General features: G+C 45.3%; 1 protein-coding gene and 1 long non-coding RNA gene across 6 annotated transcripts in view; one reads left to right on the top strand and one right to left on the bottom strand.

The window, feature by feature from the left end:
* Zbed4 (zinc finger, BED-type containing 4) overlaps positions 1-5,714 on the bottom strand; it is a 40,026-nt gene extending 34,312 nt beyond the window's left edge. The window contains exons 1-2 of one of the 4 annotated variants that reach the window (XM_087557517.1): positions 5,569-5,714; positions 2,744-2,807 (exon numbers count right to left, since the gene is read on the bottom strand). The gene's annotated coding sequence lies outside the window, so the exon portion shown is untranslated. 4 annotated transcript variants of the gene reach the window in all.
* Positions 5,715-6,027: 313 nt separating this feature from the next.
* LOC102547254 (uncharacterized) lies at positions 6,028-14,496 on the top strand. 2 transcript variants are annotated; one of them, XR_015625848.1, is made up of 3 exons: positions 6,028-6,272; positions 12,476-12,517; positions 13,960-14,496. It is a non-coding gene; the product is annotated as an uncharacterized LOC102547254 (long non-coding RNA). The 2 variants fall into 2 exon arrangements; XR_015625849.1 differs by lacking the exon at positions 6,028-6,272 and adding an exon at positions 9,790-11,842.
* The last annotated feature ends 6,905 nt before the right edge of the window (positions 14,497-21,401 follow it).

The raw sequence follows: 21,401 nt of genomic DNA, 5'->3' as shown, positions 1-21,401 counted from the left end.
TTTCTCTGTGGTGTAAGAAGTCACCACTGACAGGCCCGACAGTCTCAGCTGAAAGTTACTGCAAGTCTTTAAATGTCCTTCACAGGAGGTGAGATATGGCTTTCATGATACAGTGGCCAAACAGAGCCTCAACTCTGTAGCTGGCAGGTGGAGCAGAAACAAGGTGAGCTTTAGTAAGCAACCATGATGGCTGCTTTAGATGAAATTTAGCTGTTCACACATGGTATCTGTCTGAAGAGGTAAGGCAGTTGAACAAGGCAAATGTGGGTTTACTGGTTCACCAGGCCAAGGGACCCAGATCAGGGAATAGGTGGCTACATCAATCACGTGACAGCACCCCTGTAAGGCAGCAGAGCAAGATAGCCCTACCACAGCCTTACTAATGCTGGTAATGTAGACTTTGTACAAAAGAGAAAGAGAAACTTGGGCCACAGCTACTGGGGGGCCCTCACATGGAGGCAGCTGGAAGCAGAACTCACACCTTACTGGACATGTCCCAGCATTTTCACACCAAGTCATTTAAACTATGTAGCCACTGACTTCCCAAAACATAATCCTGGAGCTGACAAGGAAGCTGCAGCAGACTGGCTCTAGACCCTGAATGCACAACATATACTCTGTGGCCCCAGGTCCCTCAGAAAAACCCTTAACTGTGCCAGAAACATTTCGGAGCACACTCTAAGAGACCAAACACAAACCAACAGGTCTGCCCTTAACTGCCTGTAATTTCTTTCCCTCAGAATACTACTTGGGAATTGGATCTCTTTGTTTTAAGTTGAACTTCTGAGTTCAAATAATCCTCTTGCTTCAGCCTTCTGTCTATAGCTGGGAACAAAAGATGTGCCCAGGTACAGGAAGGACTCTATTCTCTAGTTATATAGGTCCCTACCACCATTATAAAATTCTCTGAGGACAGGAATTTATGAAGACACCACTATGGGACCAGGTAGTGCAGTGCCAGGTGCAAGGTAGAGGCAAGAACGGCCCAGCAGACAGTGAAGTTCTTCTGTTTCTCCAGGTGTCCTCATCTTTAGAAATAGGAAAGGTTTCACTATTCTTAACCTTATCTTCCAAAATTTGAACTACTAAAAAGCACATATCAAACAATTAGCAAGAGGACTGTGGGTTATGTATGTAGCTTAGTGGCAGAGCATTTGCCTAGCATGTCTAAGGCCCAGAGGTCAATTCCCGGCACTACAAGGAAATAAATATATAAAATAAAACAAAAAAATATTAGAAATAATTAGCAAGATGGAATGTTGAAATGGCTCAGTGGATAAAGGTGCTTTACAACAGAAAACTGAAAACAAAGTTTGATTCCTAGAATGTATAGACAAGTGGAAGGAGAAAACTGATTCTACAGAGAACTATCTTTGGAGAAGTGTGGCATACATAGTAATAAATGTAAAATATGATTAGCAAAAAAAAAAAAACAAAAAAACAAAAAAACCTTGCTATTGACAGATACATTAAAACCACTTTTGCTAAAGCACCAACTCCTCACCAGGGACCACATGGTGACTAAAAGCAGACAAAAGTCTGGGATTCCTGGGCTCTTTCTGCAAATATCCTGGGTCTTAAGGCTGGGTCCCTCACCTGTTTAATTCTGAGTGTAGCTATGTCAAATCATCGAGGAGTCTGTCTACAAGCAGATGGGAGCTAATCCATTTCATGTTCCTTCAAGGCTGAAGGCTCAGAGAGTAGCTGAGCTGGCTATCTTACTGTCAGCTTCCACAATGTCCTGCTCCAACCCCACAAAAGGCACCTTAGGTCTCCAGTTGTCCTAAAACCCAGACAGATCACCCTCCCAGATCACCCTGACACTGGCTTCTCTCCACCATGTAGAACCAGAACCAAGGTAATGGTCAGGCAGACCACAATGGGACCAGGACTACTGAATTATGCACACCACTTGCCCCTACCTAACTCAGTTTACATGGAAGACTCATGTCAGTGTCCCGAAGGTGAGCTTAAATGCCTACTTTTCATCTCCCCTAATGGTCGTTTTGATTATACTCCTTTTGAGTCCTTTCTTATTTCTGTTTGAATCCCCAAACCCCACCCCAGACAGGGTTGCTCTGTATAGCCCTGGATGTCCTGGAACTGGCTCTGTAGACCAAAATGGCCTCACACTAGACACCTGCTTGTCTCTGCCTCCGGAGTGCTGGGATTAAAGGGTCAAAGGCACATGCTGCCATGCCTAGCTTGTTTGCTTTCTTAAGAGCTAAGTGGCTGGGAACCTAGAGTTGGGCCTCTGGGCTAGGGCTCTGATTACAGGCATTATGTCTAGGATAAAGAAAAAAGTGGGGCTAGGAGTATCTGAAAGATTGGGGTGCAGCAGCTGGCAAGTTCTACACTTCCCAGATGTAAGTGAAGGCCAGAGCTGAGAGACTTTTGCAGATAGATTCAGTGACATACAAAACACCTGCAGGAATGACAGACACCTGCACGGCATCCTCAAAGAGTAAAGAAAAGAATGACAGGGCTTGCTCTGAACTGGTCTATTCAAAGGGAAACGTTCAGAAAGAAACGATGCTGGTTGGAGGGGCCTCTGGTTAGTAACTGTGCCTCTAGCCCCAGATGGCTCTACCGCAGGGCTAACCAAGTCTGTGGCCAAGGAAAGAGTCACTTACCTATGCCCTCCTTTCAGCAGGTCAACCAGAAGTAGAAACTAAAGTACTTGAAGCCAGGCACATAAAAAACACAGATGCGGAGTGAAGAGACAGTGACCATGGCCACTTACTGTCTCCATGTTTCTAGAGCTCCACTTCCCAGTTCTTGCTCCAAACTCTAGGCCCATCAGATACCTGAAATACACACACACACACATTTCTTTCACTGAACAAATACTACACATCAGCTCAAGCACACATATGCAAATTCAACCAACTCCCCTAATTTCCTAAAAACCTTTTCAAAAGTGTTTGGGACTTTCTGTGTAGGTATAGTATCAAAGTCAAAGAACTTCCACTTATAAAAAACATCAAATGCCAGAATCAGGAACTAACTGGTTGGGAACACACTCAAGTAATGGCTTTCTTTCTTTTTGAACATATTTTTGCTTACATTTATTGGTATTTCGCTTGCCCGGGTGTCTGTGCAATGATGTCAGAAGCCCTGGAACTGGAGTTACAAACAGGTGTGCGCTGCCATGTGGTAGCTGGGAATTAAACCCAGGTCCTCTGGAAGAGCAGCCCTGCTCTTACCCAGGGAGCCATCTCTCCAGCACTGCGTTTTCTTTCAACATAAGAGTCTGCCTACCTGCCTAAAGACTGTCTACTGCTGTGGTTAACACCATGACCAAAAGTAACCCAGGGAGGAAAGGGTTTATTTCACCTTACACTTCCAGGTAAGAGTCTATCACCAAGGAAGAGCAGGGCAGGAACGCGGAGGCAGGAACTGAAGCAGAAGCCATGGAGGAGCTTGCTCCTCAAGGATGGCTCAGCCTGCTTTTTTTTTTTTAATATAACATTCAGGATCACTTACCTAGGGGTGGCATAACATCACTCCCCAGACCTCTGGCTGGACTTGCTTACATCGATCGTTTAAAAAAGAAAAAAAGCCTACAAGTCAATTTTATGGAGGCATTTTTCTTTTTCTTTTCTTTTTTTTTTTTTTTTTTTTGGTTCTTTTTTTCGGAGCTGGGGACTGAACCCAGGGCCTTGCGCTTGCTAGGCAAGTGCTCTATCACTGAGCTAAATCCCCAGCCCCGGAGGCATTTTTCTATATTAAGAATTCCACTTCATGGGGTTGGGGATTTAGCTCAGTGGTAGAGCGCTTGCCTAGCAAACCCAAGGCCCTGGGTTCGGTCCCCAGCTCCGAAAAAAAGAAGAAAAAAAAAAAAAAAAAAAAAAAAAAAAAAAGAATTCCACTTCATGGGCGCTGAAGAGGTTGAGAGCACTGACTGCTCTTCCAGAAGGGAGTCCCAGGTTCAATTCCCAGCACCCATATGACAGTTAACAATTGTCTGCCACTCCAATATCTGACACCCTCTCACAGACACACATGCAGGCAAAATACCAACACACAAAATAAATGCATTATTTAGCGGGAAAAAAATCCCTCTTCTGGAGGCTGGAAAGATGGCTCCACGGTTAAGAGCACTGGTGCTCTTTCAAAGACCTGAGTTCAATTCCCAGCACCCACATGGCAGCCCACAGCCATCTATAATTCTAGCTCCAGGAGGATCTGATGCCCTCACACAGACATACATAAAATAATAAATACTTTTCAAAAACTGTTTTGAAGAAGAGTCCTTCTTCTGAGGCTAGAGAGACGGCTCAGTGATTAATAACACTTCCATAGGACCTGGGTTTAATTCAATTCCATTCACCCACAGGCAGTTCTTACAACTGAAACTGTAACTCCAGTTTCAGGGGATCCAACATTCCCTCAGAGACACACTTGTAGGCAAAATACCAATGAATATTAAAAATAAACAAGATATTAAAATAATTCCCTCTTCCAAGATAGGTCTAGGTTTGTGCAAATTGACGAAAACCAACCAGCACACCGAGACTTTGAAACTTCCTAAAGATTCACAAAATATTTTAACTTATACTAGATCTTCTCATGGAAATAAAAGCCACATTTAAAAAGTATATATAAAAGTTTATATAGATTACAGAAGGCACGCACCAATGCCTTCATGGACGAGCCACTAAAACCCTCAGGGTGTAGAGTCAAACTTGTAGCTTCTCAATTCTGCTTGGCGTGGAATTAATTCATGCCTTGCAACTGTGCTTATTCAGAGTCCTTTAAAAAAAGAAAAACTCAAAACTAAAATTTCCCTACTCTTATTAATTTTATCACCACGATATAAAGGGGAAAAATTCTTTCTTCCTATAAAGTCACAAGAACATACTTGCCTTGGCTGACTGGCTTTACAAAGCCAAAAGGCAGAAGTGTCTTTTTAAAAACTGCACTTAATCTTATCCTAATTAACTTCAAAACAAATGACTTCCCTTTTTACAAACACGAGAACAGCGACAGCAGCTCCTCCTGAGGCTCGGAGCTGCAGGGACTTGAAAAGACGCGCTCGAGCCTCGTGAGAAATCTCCAGACACAGAGCGAGAACCCGCAGCCACCCCAGCAGAGAGTGGGTCGCACCAAAAAGGACAAAAGGAACAAAAATGATGGCAGGTAGCACCCGTGAAGACGCTGCGGAGCCAAGGCGTGAGTTAAGTTTCGTTAAGCCTCCGCGGTCAGACCCAGAAGCACACGCTGCAGTCAGGCACCAAGAAGCGTGACACCGACCCGTGTCACCGCCGTGCAGCCTGCCGGCGCCCCTTCCTGGACACGCGCACCCACCGGCACCGGCTTGGGGGCGCCACGACGTGGCGGGAGCCGGGCACCTGACGAAAGATCCAACGGGGCGTCCCGCAGCCGCTCCCCTCCGCGGCCTGGGCCCGCCGGCGGCGCGAGGCGCAGCTGTCAGAGGCCCGGCCGGGCGTACTCACGGGACGCAGCCTCCGCCCGGCCCGCCGCGCACGGACAAAGGCGCGGTCCTCGACCCCTGCGCAGCTCCGGCCGTCGAAGACGCCACTGAAGTGTCCTGCGCGCACTCACCTGAGGCGCCGGCTCCGCGCTGCGCAGCGCGGGCCCGCGGGCTGCGGACAGCGCGACGGGCGCGCCCATTCATTAGCCGCTTTGTCTGCCCCCGCCGCCCCTCCCGCCGCCCCAGCCCCGCCGCCCGCGACGCCGCCGGACGCTGTGCCCCTCCCAGGGCCCCGCGCGGGTCGGGGGCGGGGGCGGGGGCGGGGCTGGCGCGCGCAAGCGCAGTCCGCGCGCACCTGCCCCGCCTTGGGGGGAGACTCGGAGGACCGGAGATGGGCCCAGGCTAGGCAAAAGGGGCGGAGCCGCGAAAACTACGCAGGCGCAATTTCCCCTTAGCCCCATCTCCCGGGGTCAGGTTACTCCGGCGCAGTCTCACACACGAGGTCTGGTCGCTGGCCTCCTTCGTCAAACCACGCAAGCGCGGTCTGGCGCACCTGCCCTGTCAGGATAGCGTCCGAAGACTACGCAGGCGCAGTCGCCGCGGCGGTTGGTTGGAATTGCCACGCGTTTGGGAGCGCGCGTCCTCCGTGGTTTCTTCTGAGGGCTTGGCCGTTAGGGTGGTCCTTCACTCTTCCAACGGCTGGCCGCGGGGCTTCCGGGCTTGTGGTCGAGGCGGGCGTCCTCAGAGGGGCGTGCGCGCAACTTCTTTCAGTAGCCCATGGGTGGAGACCAGACGCAGCAGGTGCTAGCTGCACAGGGCCTGAGGCCATATTTGGGTAAAAGAAATAAGGAGCTTAACGTAGAACACCCTAATTCAAATGCCTGTGCAGACCAAGTAACTTCTGCAGGTGGAATCTGTCCCAGAGGTCCTTCTCTGATGACACTTTAGGCCACAGATTGTTCTTTTATGCTGAAATTCTGTCCCACGCTCATCTCCTGTTTTGCACCTTTGGGGGTTTTCTTCCGTGACTTGAGGAATGTGAGCCCGCGGGGGTGGGAGGGAGGTGGCTAGTGGCTGATGAAACACCTTGCTTACTCTGTCTGATTCGTCATCACTAGTCACTGGACATGGTTTGGGGTTCCGTGTCTAAAGTTCAAGGGAAGATGATTGGGCTGCCGGTGCACTGGAGATGGAACCTTTGGTCATCATTGGTGTGGAACCCTGAGCCTATCTATCTTCTGTCTTCTCTATCTTCCATTCTGGGAAGCTGATGTTTGTGGTTGTAGGTGGTGGCTCCCATATCAGACAGGCCTGGGTGGAGGTCCTCAGCTAGCAGGTTCCTGTAGGGTACAGAAATTCCTTCCCATTAATCGTCCTCGCTGTGTTCTCCCCCTCATACACATCACCCTCCACTTCAGGGGAATGAGAACAGAGATTCACATCTAGCTTCATGAAGGATTTCCAAAGCCCCAGGAGAATTGTTCAGACATGGGTTCTTGAGGTATAGAGCTAAGAGGGGTAGGGTCTGGAACAACTAAAATAGAAGTGAGTGTGAGCTTTAGCTTAGGATGTCTCAGCCCAGCTGGAGGTCTCGACTGGCTTGCTTGTTTGTGTCCCTTTATAATGAAGCACCTAAGAAAACTCTTCACTGGGGGTTGGGGATTTAGCTTAGTGGTAGAGCGCTTGCCTAGGAAGCGCAAGGCCCTGGGTTCGGTCCCCAGCTCTGAAAAAAAAAAAAAAAAAAAAAAAAAAGAAAGCTCTTCACCTGGAGATGGCCCTTCAGGGCCAGGCTGAGCACTCTCGGTGCTCCTAGCCCTACCCAAGCTGTGCAGGGGAGGAAGGGTAACAGGAAGTAGAAGGCAATAAGGCTGCTTGCGTGGTTTGCAAGGAGCAGGCTTCCCCTTCTGTGACTTGTGTAGTGTCAAGATGTCCAGGGGTTTGGGAGGGTTAGGAAACATTTGGGTGTCCACAGGGACCGTGTAAAAGGCACCCACCATCATAGACAAAAGATAGCAGTTCTTGAAGTCCTACTTGACTCTTTATTTGCTATATTAGAGTAAAGCAGTGGGTCTAGCAATGGGGATGCAGATGCTACAGGTAGTGTCAGCCCTTCCAGAGGGACTGTCCCCGAGAAGGGGGAGAGGAGGCAATACATTAGACTGAATTCATACCTAATTTTCAAGAAGATTGAGACCTCAGGACAGGCGTTTGCCTACCATATGATGCAGAAGTCTAGTCTCTCATTTCTAGGCATGAAAGAATCCCCCAAGGGTAATCAGGCAGAAGGCACAAGGGCCTTCACAGTGTGCTTCAGAATGGCTGTCCTGAGCCCCGGATCTTGGAGCTACACTGGCAGTCACTAAGTAGTCTGAGTATATCAATGGCTTTTGGGTGTTAGCCAGGTGTTGTATTAGAGGCTTTTCTCATTACTGTGATCAAGACTAAGACAAAACCATGGCAGGGAGAATTTATTCTTAGGGTACAGTCCACCATGGCAGGGAAGGTGTGACAAGGATCGTGAAGCAGCTGGTCATTGCATCTGCAGTCAGAAGAGACCGAGGAATTCACGTATTTAGCTAGCTTCCTTTTTGCGTAGTCTAAAACCTAAACCTGGGAATGCTGCCCTCTCCCTCAGGAGGGTCTTCTACTCAATTAGCCTAATCATGCTAATCCCTCACAGGCAAGCCCAGAGGCTATGGTAAATTACTGCTAGGTGTTCCTGGAGGTTTGTGTCAGGGCAGTTGGTTTTAGTTCACTTACTCCCTGACCCAGTCCTGCTGAGATTCAATGAGGCCTCTATTTCCCATCTGAGAAATGAAGCAGCTCCCTGCCTTGATTGTACACCAGCCCGTCCAGATGGGCAGGGAGAGATGAGTTGCACATATGACCAAACCATGTCAATGGCCAGTTTTTCTAAATGAAGGGGTGAGAGCCCAGATAAAATGAAGTAGTGCAGGTATTCCCATTGGAGAGGGTCTTGGGCTAGGTGTTTCCAGGTTCTTGGCTCCTCATTTAAGAGTAAAAAGCTGGAGACCTCTCTTAGAGGTCCTGAGTTCAATTCCCAGTAACCACGTGGTGACTCACAACCATCTATAACGTAGATGCCCTCTTCTGGCATGTGTTTGTACTTGCAGATAGAACACTCATACATAACATTCATAAATCTTTAAGACTGAAATGAAAGAAACCATTCAAATAACAGAACAATTCAGAACACATTACAAGAAAATAGTGGCCTACATGAGTGAAGATACTCATTATGTCTGTGTACTACCTGCACGTAGTGCTCATAAAGGCCAGAAGAAGACCTCCAGTCCTTTAGAACTGGAATTACAGAAGGTTGTGAGCGACCATGTAGATACTGGGAGTCACAATGATGTCCTTTGCAAGACCAGCAAGTGCTCTTAACTTCCAAGCTATCTCTCCAGCCATAGGGCTTCCTTTCGTGGAGCTCCGGAGAAGGAGTTTGGTTACTAGGGTTCTTCTGTAGCATGGTTCTTTATCTTGACAGATTGAGTCATAAACTTTAACGCTATGCATATTCTTTCTCATAGTACATCTGGTTTTGATCATACACACCCAATTTTGCATAGACATTAGATGGTAAATAGATTCTCCTTAAAAGTTCAGTTAGAGGGAACAGTTTGCTTTGTTGTGCATGCACACTCAAACCAGTTGAGGTTAGATCAATCCTCTACCTCTGTTCCCACAAGTGGAGAATATGTTTGACAAGTTTGACGGTTCTTTAAGAGGAAGAGAAACTTATTCCATTATTCAGTTTGTAGCTAGATTTAAAAAAAAAAAAAAAAAAAAACAGTCCTGGGTTGCTAACAGGTTGCTAAATACTGAGCTCAGAGAGCTCCACGAGTGGCTGTGTGCCCGTGAGTGTGCTCAGTACATACAGGGGAGAGTCCTAAACTAGCAAATGCATTATAAAAGAGGTGTGGGCATAGTCTAAACCAAGGAGAGTCTCAGGTTGCTAATCTATTCCCTATGGTTGCCTGTCTCACTGGATTGCGGCTGCATTTGGAGCCCCTTTGTGTGCCGTTAATGGGGAATGTTTAGATGGCTACTGGAGTGACATGGAGGCAATGAGAGACCATTCCCAGAGACCACTGAGATACCATAGGTGAAGAACTGCCTTGGGGGAAGGTTGAGATCACTACCAAGAGAGGCTGATGCGCTCTGGTGAGAGGGATGGAACTTGTGGATGAGAGCTTTCTTGTCAGAGTAAGGGGCAGTCAAAGGATTATAATAGCAGTGAGTAGCAGCTGGAAAGTCCTGTGTGCCAAACCCTTGCTCAGACTCCTAGCTGGAGTTTACCATTTTAGCCCCTCTTAGGGTCTTGTGTGGAGCAGACGCTTTCAGCTTTGGTTAAGGTCCCATTTATCAATATTTCCTGTGAAATCATGTTTTTGATATTCAGTTTAAGAAACTTTTGCTTAATTCTAAATCCCAGAGACTTTCTACTACTTCTATCTACTGGAATGATTAATTTATTTTTAAATCCTTTGTACCAGGCTGTGGTGGCCCATGCCTTTAATCCTAGAACTTGGGAGGCAGAGGCAGGGGGATCTCTGAGTTAGAGGTCCGCCTGATCTACAGACCAAGTTCTAGGACAAATAACAAATAAGGGGCCCTAGAACTTGGTGAATGCTATACGTGGTTGTTTGCATTCCTACAGCAGGATGGGAAGTGGAGCAAGGAGAATCATCCAGGAATGCCTGGGCCAGCTAACCTGGCAGTAGAGCGGCAGAAACAAGAGAGACCTGAACAAGTTGTAAAGCAAGAACAAACTAAAAAAGTTGCCCTTTGACCTTCACACACATGCTAGCACTTGCACTTACACACATGTATACAAAATAAAGAAAAAAAGTAAGTCATTTGTGTCTTGAGAACATGCTGGGCTCACTTACTAGTTCTATGAAGTTTTTTAAAAGATTTATTTTTTGTATGTGTATGAGTCTGTGTTTGCACACATGTGTGGTTTCCCTGGAAGCAAGAAAAGGGTGTTGGGTTCCCAACTGCTTGTTACAAGAGTTGTAAGCTGCCTGACTTGTGTGCTGGGAATTGAACCCCATTCCTCTAGAAGAACAGCAAGCCCTCTTAACCACTGAATGAGTGAAAATAAGGACATGGCTGCTCCTGCGTACAACAGAGGAGAGTGTTTCATTGTAGATATTCGGGAAAATACAGCCAAGGGCATCTGGAAGGTTCCAGACTGAACCAGGCCCTGAGAGGAGAGAGAGAAGAGAACAAGAGTACACCTGAGAACCAAGAGGGGACCAAAACAGCAAGAACAAATGGCTGAGTTATACAGGAGAAAGGAGAAGCTGGGGGAAGGGAAGGGAAGCTTATGGCCTGCAGAGGTTTAGAGTAGGGGGCAGAGTATGTCAGCAGCCAGAATGACTCTAGCAGGCACTTGTGATTGGGGGCTGAGGGAGCCTAGAGGTTAGGCTAGATAAGAGGTAAGACATTGATAGAGGTAAGACCTTGATATGCTAAGAGGCACCACAGGCCTAGGTTAATGGAGGAGTCAGGGTTCTCTTTTTCCCCCAGATAAGGGAAATGACTCCTTTTAGCAAGTAATAATCTTAAATCCCTGGGGGAATGTTGCCTTTTGTCTAAATGTTGGTCTTTGGGAAGGAATTTCTAAAGACCTAACACTGAGCCATCTCCCCAGCCCTTCCTTTTATTAGGGTTTTTGTTGCTGTTTTTTGGTAGTGGTTATTTTGTTTGTTTGTTTGTTTTTGAGACAGGATTCCTCTGTGTAGCCCTGGTTGTCCTGGAACTATATGGACCAGGCAGTCTTGAACTGAGAGATCTGCCTGCCTCTGCCTCCTGAGTGCTAGAACTAAAGGTATGAGTCATCACACTCAGCTTGTGTATTTCTATTTCATCTCCCTATACATAAATGTGTGTTTGATTTAATGCTGGGAAGTGGGTCAGGGTCTTGCACACTAAGCAAGCACACTATATCACTGAGTTATACTGCCAACTAGAGATATTTTAAGGAATTGGCCTTATTATGGAGACTTGGTGAGCCCAAAATTCAGTGAGGGAGGCAAAGAGGCTGGAGGCTAAGGAAGGAGTTGAGTAAAGTTCTAGTCCAAAGGCCATCTGCTACACAGCCAGAAGGAGCTGGTGTTGCAGAATGAGTTGTGCAACCTTCTTGCTCTACAGGTTGTGTTCAGGCCTACAGTGAATTGGCAGAGGCCTCCCCACATTATGAGAACGACCTTTCCCCTCTCATTTAAGTGTAACTCTCATTCAGAAACATGCTGAATGTTGTGTGGTAACCCAAATGTCTTACTTACTATTCTATTGCTGTGAGGAGACACTATGACCGAAGCAACTCATAGGAAAGACAGCGTTCAATTGAGGGCTTGCTTACAGAATCAGAAGGTTAGTCCATCATCATCATGGTAGGGTGCATGGTGGCAGGCAGGCAGGCATGGTGCTAGAAAGCTTTAATCCTGGTCAGTAAGCAGCAGGCAGAGATGGGGGAGTACTATGGGAGGGGGTGATGCCAGGTGGGGGTGGGGGTGGGGGTAAGTTTGGGAACTGAGAAAGCAGTGCCAGAGTGAGGGTGGGTGTACTCAAGATGCATACAAAACACAGACTGGGTGGGCCCAGTCTGGCTTTTGAAACCTTAGACCCCATTCCCAGTGATACACTTCCTCCAAGCCTTCTAATCCTTTCCAAACACTCCATCAACTGAGGACTGAGCATGCAAATACATGAACCCATGGGAAACATTCAAACCACCACACCCAGGGATGTTGCTACCCTACTAGCCAGCATAATTTCCTTCTGATTCACAACATCTGGGTACTCCAGAATTTAACTTCCTATGTCTCCCCTGTATCTGTACTATTCTTGGTATCCTTTTCTTGACTGAACTTTATCAATTTTACTGATCACTTTTAAAAACCAACTTTTTGTTTCATTGATTTTTCTCATTTTCAATTCCATTGATTTCTACTTATATTATTTCCTTCCATTTGTTTTGGGTTTATTTTCCTCATCTTGGTCCAGGTTTTCAAGATGGAAGCTGGAATCCTGCATGATTGCTTTGAGGTACTGTTTCTTTTCTTTTTGAGACATATTCTTGCTATGTAATCTGGATCTCCCTATGTAGACCAGGCTGGTATTGAACTTGGAACAATGTCTGGGATTATAGACATTATATATAACTAAGCCTGGTCATGTTTCTTTTTCTCTAAGATATGTGTTTAGCATCTAGATTTCCCAACATCCAGAGTTTTTGATACATTGTATCTTTTTCACTCAATTCAGTAGATTTCAATTTCCTAATGCTACTTTTTTGTTATTTTGGTTTTTAATTTTAGGTTGTGGAGAGATGGCTCCTGGTTAAAAGCACTTGTTGGGGTTGGGGATTTAGCTCAGTGGTAGAGCGCTTGCCTAGCAAGCACAAGGCCCTGGGTTCGGTCCCCAGCTCCGAGAAAAAAAAAAGAAAAGAAAAAAAAATAAAAAGAAAAGCACTTGTTGCTCTTACAGAGGATCTGAGTATAGTTCCCAGCACCCACATCACAGGGACTCACAAACATAATTTCAGTTCCAAGGGATCTGACCCTCCCTCTTCTGACCACCACGACATTACATATGGTACACACACATGCATTTAGGCAGAATACTCATACAAATAAAATATAAATTAAATATAATATTTAAAAATGTTTAGTTTTTCTAATGTTTTTTTAAGTGTCAAAAAAATGTTTAGTTTTGGGCTGGAGAGATAGCTCAGTGGTTAAGATCACTGACTGTTCTTCCAGAGGTCCTGAGTTCAATTCTCAGCAACCACATGGTGACTCACAACCATCTGTAATAGGATCTGATGCCCTCTTCTGGTGTGTCTGAGAACATTTATAGTGTACTCATATAAATATAATAAATACACCTTTTAAAAAACTTTTAACTTTAATGTTAATGTGTGGGTAAGTACATGTGAGTTCAGCTGTCTGAGGAGATCAGAAGAGGGTTTCCTGGAAATGGGGTTTCAGGGAGTTGTGACGCATCTGACATAGGTGTTGGGAAGTAAACTCCGTCCTCTGTAAGAACAGTATTCTCTCTTAGCCATTGAGCCATCTCTTCAGCCCTTATTATGAAATAGGATCTCACTAAATAAACCACGCTAGCCTTGAACTCTCAAGCCTCCTAATTTCTGCCTCCAAAAGTCTGGGATTGCAATCATGCACCACCACACCAGGCCTTTGGCATGTTTTTGTGTCGTGTGCTTTATTATTGGGGTTTTTTGTTTTGTTTTTGTTGGTTTGTTTGTTTTTGAAACAGTGTCTATGTAGCCTTAGTTGTCCTGGAACTTGCTCTGTAGACCAGGCTGGCTTCAGAGAGGTCTGCCTGCCTCTGCTTCCCAAGTTCTGAGATTAAAGACGTGTACCACCCACCATACTCAGTTGTCCTGTCCTTTTTCTTTTTACTGTTTGCATTTATGTTTTTTTTTTATGTCCTTTCATTTTCAGCCTATGTAATGTCTATTCCAGGTTGTCAACTTGACTATTTCTGGAATGAACTACAATCCAGACTTGGAAGGTCCACCTGTCGTCCAGAACTTGAGGCTGGGAGTTTCTGACCTGGATCTTGGCATGGAGAACTTAAGGCATAGTGGCTATGAATCCCAGGAGACTGAGGCAAGGAGAGCTCTGAGTTAAGGTCAACCTGGGACAAAACAGGTCCCAGATCCAGCATGGTGGTACACATCTTTAATCTGGGCCACACCTCCTGTTGGAGGGCTACATAAGGACACTAGAAGAAGATTTGCATTTCTTTACCTGCTTGAGCTTACTTGCCAGCACATTTGTTGGAATCTACCAGCCTCGTGGGACTGAGCAACTCTTAGATCCTTGGACTTCCATTCACAGGTGACTGTTGTTGGGAGTTGAACTACAGACTGTAAGTCATCATAACAAATCCCCTGACTGTACAGTATATCGTAGACTACCCATAAGTCCTGTGACTCTAGAGAACCCTGACTAATACAGCCTGCCTACACCATGCTCGGAGTAAACTTTCTGCAGACATCTTGTAGTTGAGTCATTTATTTATTCCCTTTGACAACCTGTGGTTCTTTATATATAGTTTACATCTAAAGTTATTTGTTTGTTTTGTTTTGTTTTTCAAGACAAAGTTTCTCTGTGTAGCCCTGGCTGTTTTGAAACTCACTCGGTAGACCAGGCCGGCCTCAAACTCAGAGATCTTCCTGTCTCTGCCTCACAAATACCGGGATCAAAGGCATCTACCACCACCACCACCACTGGACTAAAGTAGTTTTTGGTGCATTAGTGTTTAGCTTTGTGGTTTTGCTTTTTGTTGTCCTCCTTACTCATTTCACTTCTTTTTTCGTGCCTTCCTGTGGGATACTTGAACACTGTTTAGAATTCCATTATGATTTTTTATAATGTTATTAGAATAGTATTTGTGTTTTTCAGTGGTTTTCTGGGCCTCATAATAAAATCAAATATATTATATGTCTGTTCATATAGACACTTAGCATTATGAGTGAAGTATAGAAACTTCCCTTTACCTTGCCCACTAAAACCTATGAATGGTTTTGTTTTGTTTGTTTTGTTTTGTTTTGTTTTGTTTTGAGACAGGATTTCTCTATGTGACCCTGGCTATCCTAGAACTTGCTCTATAGACCAGGCTGGCTTCAGACTCATAGAGCTCTACCTGCTTCTGCCTCCTGAGTATTGGGATTAAAGGCCTGCGCAATTGCCACCATAGGTAAAACCTACACATTCTTTAAAAATCTCCTATGTGTACATTTTGTAACATATCAGACAGTGTTAATTTTTTGCTTTAACAATTCAGTGTGGTTTGAGAAACACAGTGAGGGTGTCTTCTTTCACCCTGTCTTGTCATTGCTAAACTGGTATTTTTTCCTTGCTCAAGTTATCTTCTGTTATCATTCCATTCCTCCTTGAGTTTCATTCAGCTAGTCTTCTTGTGTGTGACACACGTGTGCGCGTGCACACACACACACACACATACACACACACACACACACACACACACACACACACACGGTCGTGTTGTTAGCATCCAAGAATTGCTGAAGGAAGACCCCAGACTCAAATAGCACACAAAGGCAAAGAATGGTTTATTCTGTAGAAATTACCAGCATGCAGGGGTCAACCATTCATCAAAATGGTGATAACCTGAGGGCCCCTTTTATACAGGGCTAGGGGAATTTTCCAGAAGGATTGCGTAACCTCTAATATGATTGGTAGGGCAAAGCAGTGACTTTAGTACAGTTTTGATTGGTGAGTCTTGAAGGATTTCAGAAATCAGCTCAGTTCTGGCCTCGATAGCTCCTCCAACCAGGTGTCCCGGAGCTGACTCAGCTCCAGACTTATCGTACGTCAGGGTCGTCATTGATTAAAGGTCCATTGTCAGTGGCTCCTTCTGAGGAACCTACCATTCTTCCTAGGGAATTGAAAATTCCAAGTTTTTGGAACCTCTCAATGTATATGTGGCCACACGTGCAAATGCATCTGTGCACATGCACAGAGACCAGAAAAGGGTATCAGTATTCTCTACCAATCTCTGTCTATTCCTCTGAGGCAGGGTTTTTCTGAGAACTTGGAGCTCTTGGTTGCTTTGTTTTTTTTTGTTTTTTTTTTTTGTTTTTTTGTTTTTTTTTTTTTTCTTCTTTTTCCTTTTTCTTTTTTTCAGAGCTGGGGACCGAACCCAGGGCCTTGCACTTCCTAGGCAAGCGCTCTACCATTGAGCTAAATCCCCAACCCCGGTTGCTTTGTTTTGATTTGATTTGATTTTCTGGGCTAGGCTGGAAGCCAGAAAGCCTCAACAATCTTTCTGTCTGCCCTCAGAGCTGTGGTTTTACAGGCATTCACAGGATGCAAGCTTATCGTATGTGAGCACTGACATCTGGATTCTAGGCCTCCTGATTATGCGGCAAGCACCCTACCTGCTAAGTCATTGCTCCCACTTGTGCCTAGCGTAGCTCTGTTCATGGTGCACGGTTCTCACAGTCTTCCCATTGTTCTCCATGGTTAGAGACTCTTTTTATTCTCATTCAATCTAAAGGACTTTCATTAAGTAGAGGATTCCCAGTGGACTGTGCATTTCGTGAGAAGCAGTGTCCACATCTTCTTGGCGTCAGTGGCTTCTGGTAAGAAGTGCAGTCCCTGAGATTGCTTTTTGCTGCAGGCAGGGTGTGCATCTTCCCGAGTCCTTTGCAGATGCTGACTCACACACTGCTTTCCTGGGGCTTGTTCTCTTTGCACGTCATCAACCTTGAGTATGCAGGTTCACATCTCTCCCATTTTTTTTTATGAAGTTTCTGCTATTGGATCTTCAAATATTTTCTCAGCTGCATGCTTCTTCTCAGCCTCCAGTGACACAAAGCCTAACAAAAACTAGATTTATTTTTAATTGTCCCATAAATCCCTACGTTATGTTCAATTTCTTTCCATCTATTTTCTTTTCTCTCTATTGTGCAATTGAGCAATTCTTATGATCTGATCTTCCAATTCAGAATCTAGACTCATTCCTCTGCTTAATTTGCTATTGAATCTATCCAGTAAGTTTTCAAAAGGCCAAGTTTTGGTTCATTGTGTTTTTTTAGTTCTGTAATTTCCTTTTGGTTCTTTGGATAAAGAATTTTTCCTGAACTTTTCTATTTGTTTATCTCAAGATAATTAGTAATGGCTATTGAAGTATTTTTGTGATAGGTGTTTGACAGTCCCTGTCAGACAGTCTTCACATCTGATTCCTTTGTGTGATCACTGGTTGATGATCTCTTCCCGTTCACATTGTGAGATTTTATTTAAGTAAACTTCTAACCATGATTGGACAGTTTGGATTAGCGTTAGGAAATGGAATCCTACTTATGCCTTCTCTGTCACTTAGCGAGGCCATTGTCCTATGTGGTAAGGCTTCCTGGGCTGCTCCTTGGCTGTGGTTTCCATGGCAGTGTAGCTCTCAGAGCCCTTGCCATGCTTTTCTGTTCTATTTCATTCAGCTGGTGCCACCGAGGCATGGAGTTAATTTTTTGGCGTTGCCTGATAGAATGGGAGAAGGAGACACCAGCTAAGGTGGACTCGCTACTCACCGGTTTCTGCCTTGTCTCTGAATCCATGGAAGGCACTCAGGCATCTCTCTCTACTGGGCAGGGGTCTAGGGAAACACAGAGGTACCTGGCATTTCTGCCATGACTGGAGTCCCAGAAGATACTGGGAATGGGCTCCTCCTTGAGGAGGGGTGGGAGACTGCAAGCTGTGTGTTTCCTAGGCACCTGCTTTCCCTACTGTCGTGGAGACTTACGTAATTATCCGTTGTGTCATTTAAAAGTTATATTTGGCTGGAATGAGCAGGAAGAGATTAGTCTACACCTGTAGGCTTGACTGGAAGCCTCTGGTTATTTATTGCTTTGAGACAGGGTCTTGTCTTGCCTCATTTTAGTTTCTTGGGTGCTGGTATTGTAGGTGGGTACCCCATGCCAGGCTCCGGGGCACTTCTAGAGCAGTTTCATGTCCACTGGCAGTCACTCTCAATTTGTTTCTTCCAGACTCCTCTGCAAGTAAATCTGTTTGTGGACTTGTCTAGACAAGGCATTCTCTCTAAGTGGAGACATACGGCGTGCGTCCTTCTGTTCCTGGCTTCTTTTGCTGAACTTGTTTTCCAGATTCAATTATGGTTTAACATCTCAGTACTACATCTTTTTTATCTCAAATAATGTCCTATTTATGGAAGTGCATTTTATTGTTCACCAGTCGCTTTCCCCTTTATGCTTATTGTGAATAATATTGCTTCTAACGTTTCATACCAGACATGTATTTTCAGGCTGGAGAGATGGCTCAGTGGTGATTGTTCTTGCAGATGACCTGAGTTCAACTCCCAGCATCCACACAACAGGCAGCTTACAATGACTTGTGACTCCAGTATCCAAGGGATGCCTCTGGCTTCGGGCACATATACAGACATACACACATGTACATGTAAATAAATAATAAGAAAATATTTTTTAAAAATTAAGATGTGTATTTTTACCTTGTTTGAGTGTTAACTTATAGTGGAATTGTAGTGACAGGCTAACTCCATGCCTAGCTTTCTGAGTCAGAAGAAGGTACATGTGAGCATCCAGGTGTCTCTACATCCCTGCCAACACTTACCGTACAGCTTTTGGGTTCCAGCTACCTCGGTGGATATGCGGTAGCATCTCCTTGTGGACTCCTTACAGTTCCTTGACGGCTGATGATATGAAGTCTCCCTGTGCTCATTGGTCTGTACGTCTTCTTTGCAGAAGACTTTGCTCAAGTCTTAGGCCTATATTTGAATGTTTTTGTTTGGTTGTTTTGAGTTGAAGATCTTGACTTTCATGCTGAGGGACATGGGATCCATGACATTCTCAGTCTGGGAGCAATGGAACCCACCAAGGTGCTGCATAGAGAAGTAGGGAGGTACATGGTAGATCTGGGTGAGTCAGACACGGGTCACGAAGGTGAGGGATGCAGGTCTGGTTCTGGGTACAGAGTGAAGAGGAACTCACATAATTTGCTCACGGGAGTTTTGTTTTGTTTGTTTTTTGAGATAGGGTCTCTCTGTGTAGTCTTGAATGTCCTGGAACTCCCTTTGTGAACCAGGCTGGCCTTGAACTCATAGAGATTTGCCTATCTCTGCCCTCCAAGTGCTAGGATTAAAGGTGAGTACTATCACTGCATGGTGATTTTTTTTTTTGAGGCAGTCTCATTTTGTGGCTCTGGCTATCTTCTATTTCACTGTGTAGATCAGAGGAACTCAGGTCTTCCTTCCTCTGCCTCCTGAGAGCTAGGATTAAAGGCGTGCACCACCGTGCATAGCTCCTGATGGATCTTATGGATCGTGATGGATCTGAGCAGTTGAGATGTTTATCATTCAGAAGTACAAAGGCCCCAGTAATTGAGACTGCCTTCATGTCAGTTTCTGAAACAGAGTGGGCAGCTTTATTAAAGGAAATTTGTTGCCCCACCATCTGGAGCCCCAAAGTCTGAAATGAGTGTCTGTAGGGCCACCTCCCTCCCTCTCAAACCTACGGTGGAACACCCTTCTCTGTCTTCCAGCTCCTGGTGACTGTGCGTCTTTCTGCACACTTGGCTTTGTGGTAACGTCACTGCAATCCTTGTCCCACAGTGCATGCGTCTAAATTTCTCCTTTCCCACGGGCTGAGTGGGGCCTGCCTTAATGATATGACCTTGATTATACCTGTGAAGACTGTTTCCAAACCAGGTCATGGTTCAGTACTTTGATTGAGGACTTTGATCAATTAAAACAGCTTCCTATGAGGCACACTTCTTCCCACAGTGGAGAGAGACAACAGAGCAATTTGGGGATGAAGGCTGAAGCCAAGCCTCAGATGGGTTGTGATGTCTAAGAGGCCCATTGGGCTTCTTAGAGAGGAAGCGGAGGAGACTGCTGAAGGAACCTTACAACGTGACTCATGCAACGCTAAAGCACAGAAATGTCAGATATCTCTTTAATCATCAATGAGCAGGGCCAGCATGATGGTAAACCATCTCATGAGACTGGAGAGTGGTATTTACGATGACTGACACAGAGCTTGTGTGAGTAGGCTTGCTAGGCTAGATTACAAACTAAAACTGTTAAAGCTCTTCAGGGCTGCCAAACTGCCATCTTCCCTATCATCTCTCCCCCAGGCAAAAATAAGTTTCCATGTTCCATTATTGAATTTATTTGCACCCAGACAAGACTCATTTAACTTAGCCATCTGTTTTCTGCAAGACAAAAATCTACCTTTACTGACTTGTAAAAAGACCAGAATTAATGATCCAGCAAGATGTACGACTTAGGAGTCAGAAAATTCCGTCGGCAAGTCGGCTGGACAACACTCAGCTTGCTGTTGAAAAGACACATGCCACTTGTTTGCCTAATCATAAATTCTAGAAAAGCTTTATTAGTTCCTTCTTGTGATGGTAGTCTTCAAGGGTATTGCTATCCCAGGAAAGTCAGTTTCCTCGTGCTGACCTGATTCACGCACACAGGCCCTGTAAGAAGAGGTGGCAATTTACGTGATGAGCCTCCTTGTTAAGTGGTATATCTAAGCCATGGATTACACAAGACCCAGGCTGGAATAGCAGCTCTGTCTGAGGATGTCATCATGAGGAATGTAGGACTGGGCCTCAATATGCCCAGGGTACATTCCCATTTGCCTTTCTGTCCCTTGATTAGGAAACTGAGCCAAACTGATCTTCAAGTTTGCTTATGGTCTCTGTGCATGTAGGTGAGTTTTCCTCTTCTCCCTAGCTCAGTGGCTACCATGGTTCCTGGCTTTACAGACCTTGTCTTTCTTTGTGTAGGGCTGGCCCTTTGTATGTCAGAGTCCAGGTGCCTGGCTAGCGTGGGTCTGAGGGTGATGCAGAGTAACACATGTACTCCAAACTTTGTTCCTTTATGGTGGGCATGCCACGTGACTCATGAGAAAGACCTTAAAGGTCTTAATGTAAGGCATTGGTTACATAATTTGATTTCCCAGTAAAGAGGACAACTGCTATTATACTTTTGTTAATCATTAGATTTCCATTAAGAAGAAAGGTTATAAGCCAGACACGGTAGCAAATACCTGTGATCTCAGCACTTTGGAGACAGAGGCAGGAGGGTTAAGTTAAAGGTTAGTCTGGGCTACAACAGTGAGTCCTAGACTAACCTGGGCAGTCAGATTCTGCTGAAAAACAAAAGAGTAAGTATCTGTGTGCTCAGTATTACCAACTTTACCTCGGAGACAACCCTCTGGGAATGTCAGTGAGAGAGAAGCTAGATCAGGGTTATTAAGGTGGGAAGACCGTCTCCTAATTGTAGGTGGCACCAGTCTACTGGCTGGGGGCTCTGAATAAAATGGGGAAATCTATAACTTTTTGACTGTGGTACAGTATGACCAGCTTCCCTCTGATGATGCCCTGCACCTTACAGT

This window comes from Rattus norvegicus, chromosome 7, assembly GCF_021556685.1.
Source record: "Rattus norvegicus strain SHRSP/BbbUtx chromosome 7, alternate assembly SHRSP_T2T, whole genome shotgun sequence".
Classification (NCBI taxonomy): domain Eukaryota; kingdom Metazoa; phylum Chordata; class Mammalia; order Rodentia; family Muridae; genus Rattus; species Rattus norvegicus.
The sequence above is the reverse complement of the archived record's forward strand: the minus strand, read 5'-3'. Positions and strand labels throughout refer to the sequence as shown.